Raw genomic sequence first — 7,822 nt, forward strand, 5'->3', positions numbered from 1 at the left:
CAGGGACGGCGAGTGTGAATTGACGATAAATTAAAAGGGTGTTTTAATTTATCAATTTTGATTAGATCAAAATAATATTTCACGTCGTTTGGCATCGTGGTCGGGAACCTAATGGGTCACACACAAAAGAGAATTGGAAGATTGCAAATTGCCAATTGGTTAATTTAACAATCGTTGGATAAATTAATTAATTGGATTTGTTATTTATATTTTCGAATTAATTAATTGGATTAATTAATTCACGGACCGGGTTTAATTAATTGGATTAATTAATTATTGGACTGGACCGGGTCGAGCCTGTTTGGGTTTATATAAATAACAAACTAGGGTTTGAGGTCCATTTTAAGGTTTTCATTATTCTTGCTAGCACAAGAGAAAATCCTAGAGGCTGCAATCATATTCTCTGTGTGGATCACCGTTGGAGGTTGGACAATTGGACAGCTGTGGTGGCGAATCAAAGTTGTGGAACGAAAAGAAAAGCAAAAGGATTGCAGATCTGGAAAAGGTACAATCTTATCACAATTCCTAACCAAACACAATGAGATCTATTGGATGGGAATCGAAATATATTTTAAATTCCGCTGTGCATGTATAAGTAGATTCCCAACAGGAACAACTCATCTTGATTCGAAGATTGTTCTGTTCAAGTTGTCTCCTGGACTTGGTAGAACCATGGAGGATTTTACTGTGGTGAAAATTGTTGAGGGTTCCATTGGACTTGTCCATTCCAATCAAGCCAAAGAATTCTATGACTCGATGCACTCTTACCTTTCCAAAGTTGGAATTACAGGAGTCAAAGTGGATGTGATTCATGTCAGTTTCTGTTACTTCAGTAGCTATAGTTAATTTTATATGATTAAGAAACTAATATGCCTCTTCGGTACAGAAACTTGAATTTGAGTCTGAGGATTATGGAGGTAGGGTGGAGCTTGCACAAGCCTATTATAAAGGTTGTCAAAATCCCCTGCCAAGAACTTCAATGGAACTGGACTGATATCCAGCATGCAACAATGCAATGACTTCATTTTACTCGGAACTTAGGAGATTTCTATGGGAAGAGTTGATAATTTTCCACTTTTGTCCATGTCGCTGTACACTTTAATTTCCTGAAATAAGAGAAAAATATTTTACAATATGCTAATTAATATAGTGCCTTTGCCTTTTAAATTTTTTGAACAGGGGATGACTTGTGTACCAAGATCCTAATGGTGATCCCATGGGAGTATATTGGTTACAATGTGTCCATATGACCCATTGTGCCTATAACAGCATGTGGATGGGTCAGTTTATACAACCAGATTGGGACATGTTTCAATCGGACCATCTGTGTGCAAAATTCCATGCTGGATCCCGAGCTATTTGTGGGGGGCCCAGTGTAAGTGTGTGATTCCGTGGGAGGTCGTGATTTTGTTCTGCTGAAGAAACTTGTATTCCCTGATGGTACCATTCCAAAATGCATACATTTTGCACTCCCAACAAGAGACTGCCTCTTCAAGAATCTCCTCTGTGACAGCAAAACCATTCTCAAAATTTGGAAGTTTAACAATGTATCTTTATTAGCTTCAAAATCAATAAATTTTTTTTAGGGAATTTGCAAAAATGTCACAAAAAATGAAAGTTACAAAGAATTTGTCATTTTTACTTTTTGTAAGCAAAAATATCACATTTTTTTGGTGCAAAGTCCAAATTACCCTTAATTACACATTTCTAGTAGTATTAAATGCTTGATTTGAAGAAAAAGCATTGACTTGATGTCATCATTTAATTTCTATATAAAGGTTGAACCCCAACCTTGAGGGCCCCTACCGTCTCGACTTTAGAGCTTTGTGAGGGAGGTAAATCGCGAGATGTGTTCCAACAGGCCAGGGAATAAGAGTTGTCCGTACACTGCGCCTACAATGAGTACAATTCCATGTCTCAGGAATCGAACCTCCACACTACGGCTGTCAGCAAGCGTGAGATGACCTCACTTCTGTCCTTTGCACCACTGAGCTATGCCCCGGGGGGGCTCATTTAATTTCTATAAGGAAAATATGGAGAAATGTATTTTTTACTGATTAATATGAATTTTTGTTAATAAAAAATCATCAAAAAAATTTGAAAACGTAACATAAACAAAAAATCCTACATTTTCTCCATCTTCTTCATTTTCATTGATCAAGAAAACATTTGTGTTGCATTCTTCGTCCATTTTGAGAGGTTAGCAATTACAAATTATTTATATTTTACTTTTATAACTTTTTATTTGTACATGTTAAATACAACATGGGCATATTTCTTTGAAATTTTTGAAAGTATTATGCATTCATTTGTTTGGTTTTGGAATCCTTTACAAAATATCATTATCACCATTAAGGTTTTGAGTAATTTCTTCTATTACCACCATTAAGGTCACTTTAATGACAAGACCCAGATGCCATTTACATTTTGTCATTTTGGAACTGAATAATAATGACCACACTTAATGTGATGTGTTGAAGAAGTTTGAGAAACCCACTATCGTCTGTTTCCTGACATTCTCGACAGTTGAACTGTCAAGATCGACATTTATAAATCGTCGGGTTAAACGTTTAAGATGTCGAACCCGACATTTACAAACTGTCAGGTTATACAATTTTACTTTCAATTCGAACACTTCAAAATGATGGAAAGCCTTGATTTGACCTTTTTCTATTGTACGGATTTACGTATTATGCAGTGCCACCTTCATGCCGTTACATGTCAACATGTTGATTCTGAATTCTTATCGTTGTAATCCCAACATTTCAGGTATGAGTAATTATTTGAGATTCATCGTATTGCATGGGGGAAAGTTTGTTCATGCGGAATAGAAGTGGAGAGGGGACAAAACCACTTCCATTCTGGTGCCTACAAGCATTACCGTAGCCGAACTTTTGTTAAGGTTGAAGGAAAAACTTGGTATTCTTGATCTCCACACTCAAATTGAATTGAAGTTCAAAGTCCCTAACTTGAATATATCTCCAGCCGAAATACGCGATAATGAAGACTTCAATTGGTGGTAAAAGTGATTGTCAAATGCAATCCCAAAAATGTTCCCACCTATGCAGTGTACATTCTGAACTTATGTTATTAATTTGTTGTTATTATCATATGCCAATAAAAATTTGGTCGTTATGTTTTGCAAGTAAAGTACCGATCATTATGTTTCCATTAGCACAAACAGGATGTATACGTTATTTTCATTATACTGATCATTATGGTTCCATTAGTCTCGATTGATAGTTTGTCGAAATGAAAAATTGATTTTTATAAAACGACAATTCACAAGCAAAACACAAACATTACATCCCGACAGTTCATATGTCGTTCCCGACAGATGGGTTCTGTAATTTTCGACAGTTGGAAACTATAATGGCTTCCAAAAGTACGCTATAGTGGTTACCCATTATGGACATGCTATTGTTGCACGTACTTAGAGGACGTGACCAAAATCATCCCTACCACAAAATACTATACATAATTTCCTACAAAAGGGCCATTTATTGCACACTTGCATTGCTATCGACATTTTAAGCTTCTCCTCCACTTTCTCCATCAGAATCGTCTGAGCTTATGACAATTATTTCTAGATGTGGAAGATGAGCCAGCCACTCATCCGAGTCGGACGGTGATTCGATAAGATCCCTAACCTTGAAAACTTAATCGAACACGCTGTTCGGTGACTTAGATTCTGTACTTGACACTTCGTCGAACTCAGCACCATGGTGCTCAACACTTACCTCCTCATCATCCGAGGATAAAATGATGGGAAATTCAGTGGCGAACCTAGTATCGACGGATGCATATTGAGGTCGAATGGTTCGTTGCTGGAGGTGGATGAATCCATTATCTCGTATTACAAACTGTTTCAATATGGGAGTCTCACAAGAGCTTCTCTAGTCTTTCAAGGGGTGGATTATGCCTTCAACCACAAAGTGTATTTGTATTGGTAAGACATTCACTATTATTTTCTCATTGGCGTTTTCAAGGAGAAACTTATAAAATGCATTAATTTCAATTTCTCCAAAAATGATAAACTTATAATCTTTATAATTTCCATTTATAAACTACGATCCAGATATTGGTCAAACTTATAATTTTCATTTTTTTGAAAGCGAGAAACTTATAAAATGCACCAATTTCCTCATTTTTCAATTAGATACCAGTTTTAATCTCTATGTCGAATGAGTTCAAAAAGTAAGAAACTTGCAAAGTGCACCAAAAACAGTTTCCGTACCAACATTTTTCGTACTAAATTTACACAGTTTCTTTGACAGTGAATACTGCTTGAACATAACCAACATTTCCCAAAAAATAAATATACAATAATGTAAAACAAAATGTTCCTCCGTGCATTCTCTGCAGTCACCCGAAGTAAAACATTGTCAACGTCGCTCTTTCTTTGACATGGACATCGATTGGTTCCACCTCCCATTACAACAAGAACTTGTCGACCAACATTTTGATGCTTGTTTAGGTCATGAGTACGAATCTATACATAACCCGTCATACATCAGTAAAATGAGTATTCTAAGACAAAGCACGTAGAAAGCAAGGGGAAGAAATGTAATACCGTTCAGGTCCATGTTATCTTTGTCGATCACCTCACAAAATAACAATATGTTTGATAGAATTTCAGAAAGGTGTGTAGAGTTTGTGATTCAATCCATTTGCATTATAAATTGTATCAGAGTAGAGTTTTATTGCATCTAGTACGAGCTCAATAAGTGCAATTATACATCAGGTTCCAAATTTCAGGGAATTTAAGTTTTCGAATGCAATTATACTGCCGAAGTTGCCAAAACAAAAAAGAACTACTCACTTATTTTTCCCCTTTCTTTGCAATCTCCCTCATGTACGGAGTCCTTGTAGATGGTGCAGGACGTCGTAGGCGTGCAGATCACATCATTTTTAAGATAGGTGGGGTATCCCCGGGAACGGTTGTGGTGGCCTCTACCAGCATTTCACTCGCACCGCCTACAAAAATATTGCAAAGGGCCCTAAACATTTAACCGAAATTTGTACCACTAACCGTAATTAATCAGATCAAAATTTTTTCACAAGAAACTTACATCCCCCTCCGCTATGCCACTAGTGGAAGCAATTGAGTCTTGCTGAACGTTTCCCATACCGGCGTAGGAAATTTCCTCATCATCGTCGTCCACCGAACCAACATAAGCTTCCTTGTCGTCACTGTCTCCGGAACAAGAGGCTCAAAATCCATGTCTGCAAAGATAAAACAAGAAATGAATACGTCTGACCATAATATAATATTTCTAGATGCATAAAGACCAAAATCCACAAGTATGCTATGAAGTGTCTATCAAGAGTTCCACCCGAATACAATAAGTGGATTACAAGTGAAAGCAAAGTTATGACACACGTAACATAAACATTGAAACGAAAGATATGTCAAGTGTCAATCAAGATTTCCACCAAATGCATACAACGAGTATCACCCATATTACTTCAAATCACGCTTTATGAATTTACTTATGTAAGATGCAAATTAATGTAAAACACACTGAGCTGAGGTAAGGACTGAACTGTCGTTCCCGATAATTAGCCTCAGTAATTCTCGACAGATGAACTTGTCAATAGATAAAATGTCGGGAACGAAACATTAAATCCACAAGTATGCTATCAAGTGTCTATCAAGAGTTATGGTATTTCCTCTCTAGTTTTCCAGCTGACTTAGTTAATTTCCTTCTTCGTTTCCCGGGGGAGGGGGGGGAGGGGAGGGAAAGAAGAAAACTAAAAATAAACAAAAGCCGAATTGTAAACTTGTAATATTCACATTTTTAATAGTTATATTAAAATATTATATATAGTGAAGAGACATTTATTCTTACACATAGTTAATCTTCTACTATTAACTAATAGGGCTTGACCATTGTTTGTTGATTAAGACGTGCAAGAAGTCCATTTACATTACAGCCATCTCATTGCACACCAAAATTTGTGAGTTCACAAGGATACTTCGCTAAACTTTATGATATCAGTTATAAGAAAGCAAAGATAAAAATTACAATGAACTTGCAACCAAACCAACATTTCTATCTTCCCACCATCAACAGGAAAAATTCTATGAATCAAGATAATCTCTTTTCGAATCACAACATTTTTTTTCCTTAAGAGAACACGAAATATCCAAATCAAGTCAGAAAAAAATAAAATAAAAAGAAACATACCAAAAAGTAGATATTGATCTTCAACAATTCTCCTAAGTTTAAGTAGATTCCTTATAATTTCAATAAAATGTACATAGGTTTAGGGCTTCAGCATGGCTGCCAGAGTAAACTGTATAAACTTTTTAGACCAACAAACTTGGACAAAAATGGATATTTTTGCAATCACAGACGATCTTGAGTGAGAGAGGAAATTGAGAGTCATTTAGGTTTAGGGCTTTAGTTGCTATATGAATAAATATTTTTACCTTTTTAGATTTCATATTTTTTTTTCTTTGTAAGTAGTGAGATGGGAGCTTTTGATGTGATGCAAATTAACTTTTTGTACTATTCTTTCATCTAGTCAAATCAATTTTAATTAAGGACATCCAAGGTATTTCAATTTTTTTTGAGGGCCATAAAGTCATAAAGTGATAGTTTAGTCAAAACTATTAAAAGGTGACATTTTTGTAAATGCAAACTCAAAAAATGACATTCAGCGTAATTTCTACTTTTTTTTTCCTATTTGAATATTGTTCAATCTATTTCAAATTTTACAGTATGGAGGTGTGGTTGGTGCATTCAACTGCCAAGGTGCTGGATGGGATCCCAAGGAGAACAGGATAAAGGTGTACTCTCATAGTTACGAGCCAATTTTTGGTTTTGTTCATGTAAGCGACATTGAATGGGATCAGAAGAAGGAAGCAACTGAAATGGGAGAAGTGGATGAATATGCAATAAATCTTAGTGAGGCCAATAAACTAATAGTAACAATGCGTATTTTTGAGGCAATTCCAATTACTATTTTGCCATCTACATTTAAGATTTTCAGCTTCATCCCGATCAAGAAACTCGACTAGTCATTGAAGTTTGCGCCAATCAGACTAACCAACATGCTCAACAGCGAAGGAACAATTCAAGGCTTGGTTTGCAGTGAGACCGTCGTGGAAATTGAAGTGAAGGGAGGAGGGAATTTCTTGGCCTATTCCAGTATGTCACTTAAGAAATGTCACCTCAATGGTTCTGAAGTTGGATTCAATTGGTCAGAAAATGGAAAATTAGGATCATACCTTCCCTGGATTGAAGAAAGTGGTGGCATTTCTAAGGTGATGCGACAACTAAATTAAAGAAATACTTTGTGTCTTAATTATTTTGATTTCTGATGCAATCAAATAGTTTGGCCTAGTGAATCGTGTCGAAATTAGATGAATAATACTATTCTTTTATGTAGAAATAAGCCACTGAGTAGAACTCATGGGCTGATTCCCTTGTGCCCACTGGCAAGATTATTTATTCTCATGTTTAGAGAAATAGGAGATTTGTTTATATTAGTTTTTGTTTGGGCCATCTCCAGTGCTGCACTAAATTTTGCACCAAATTAAAACTTATCTTCAACCACTACACCAAAACTTATACAAAATGAACGATGTTTAATCATTTTCTTTTCTTTTTTATTCTTAATAATTTATTTATTTGCAATATTATTTATTTAACTAGATAAATAATTACGTTAAATTAAGGGAAAAATTAAATTCATTAATAAATATAAGTATAATTAGTAAAAATACTACAAAAATGAAAATATTAAATCATGCCATTAAAAAATAATGCAATGCATTTATAATTTGGATATTATGATATTATGAAATCGAAAT

General features: G+C 35.3%; 1 pseudogene; it reads left to right on the top strand.

Annotated features, from left to right (window-relative positions):
• The window catches only part of LOC111412758, a 16,110-nt pseudogene extending 8,816 nt beyond the window's left edge, over positions 1 to 7,294 (top strand).
• Positions 7,295 to 7,822: the final 528 nt, after the last annotated feature.

Source organism: Olea europaea, chromosome 16 (genome assembly GCF_002742605.1).
Source record: "Olea europaea var. sylvestris chromosome 16, O_europaea_v1, whole genome shotgun sequence".
Classification (NCBI taxonomy): Eukaryota; Viridiplantae; Streptophyta; class Magnoliopsida; order Lamiales; family Oleaceae; genus Olea; species Olea europaea.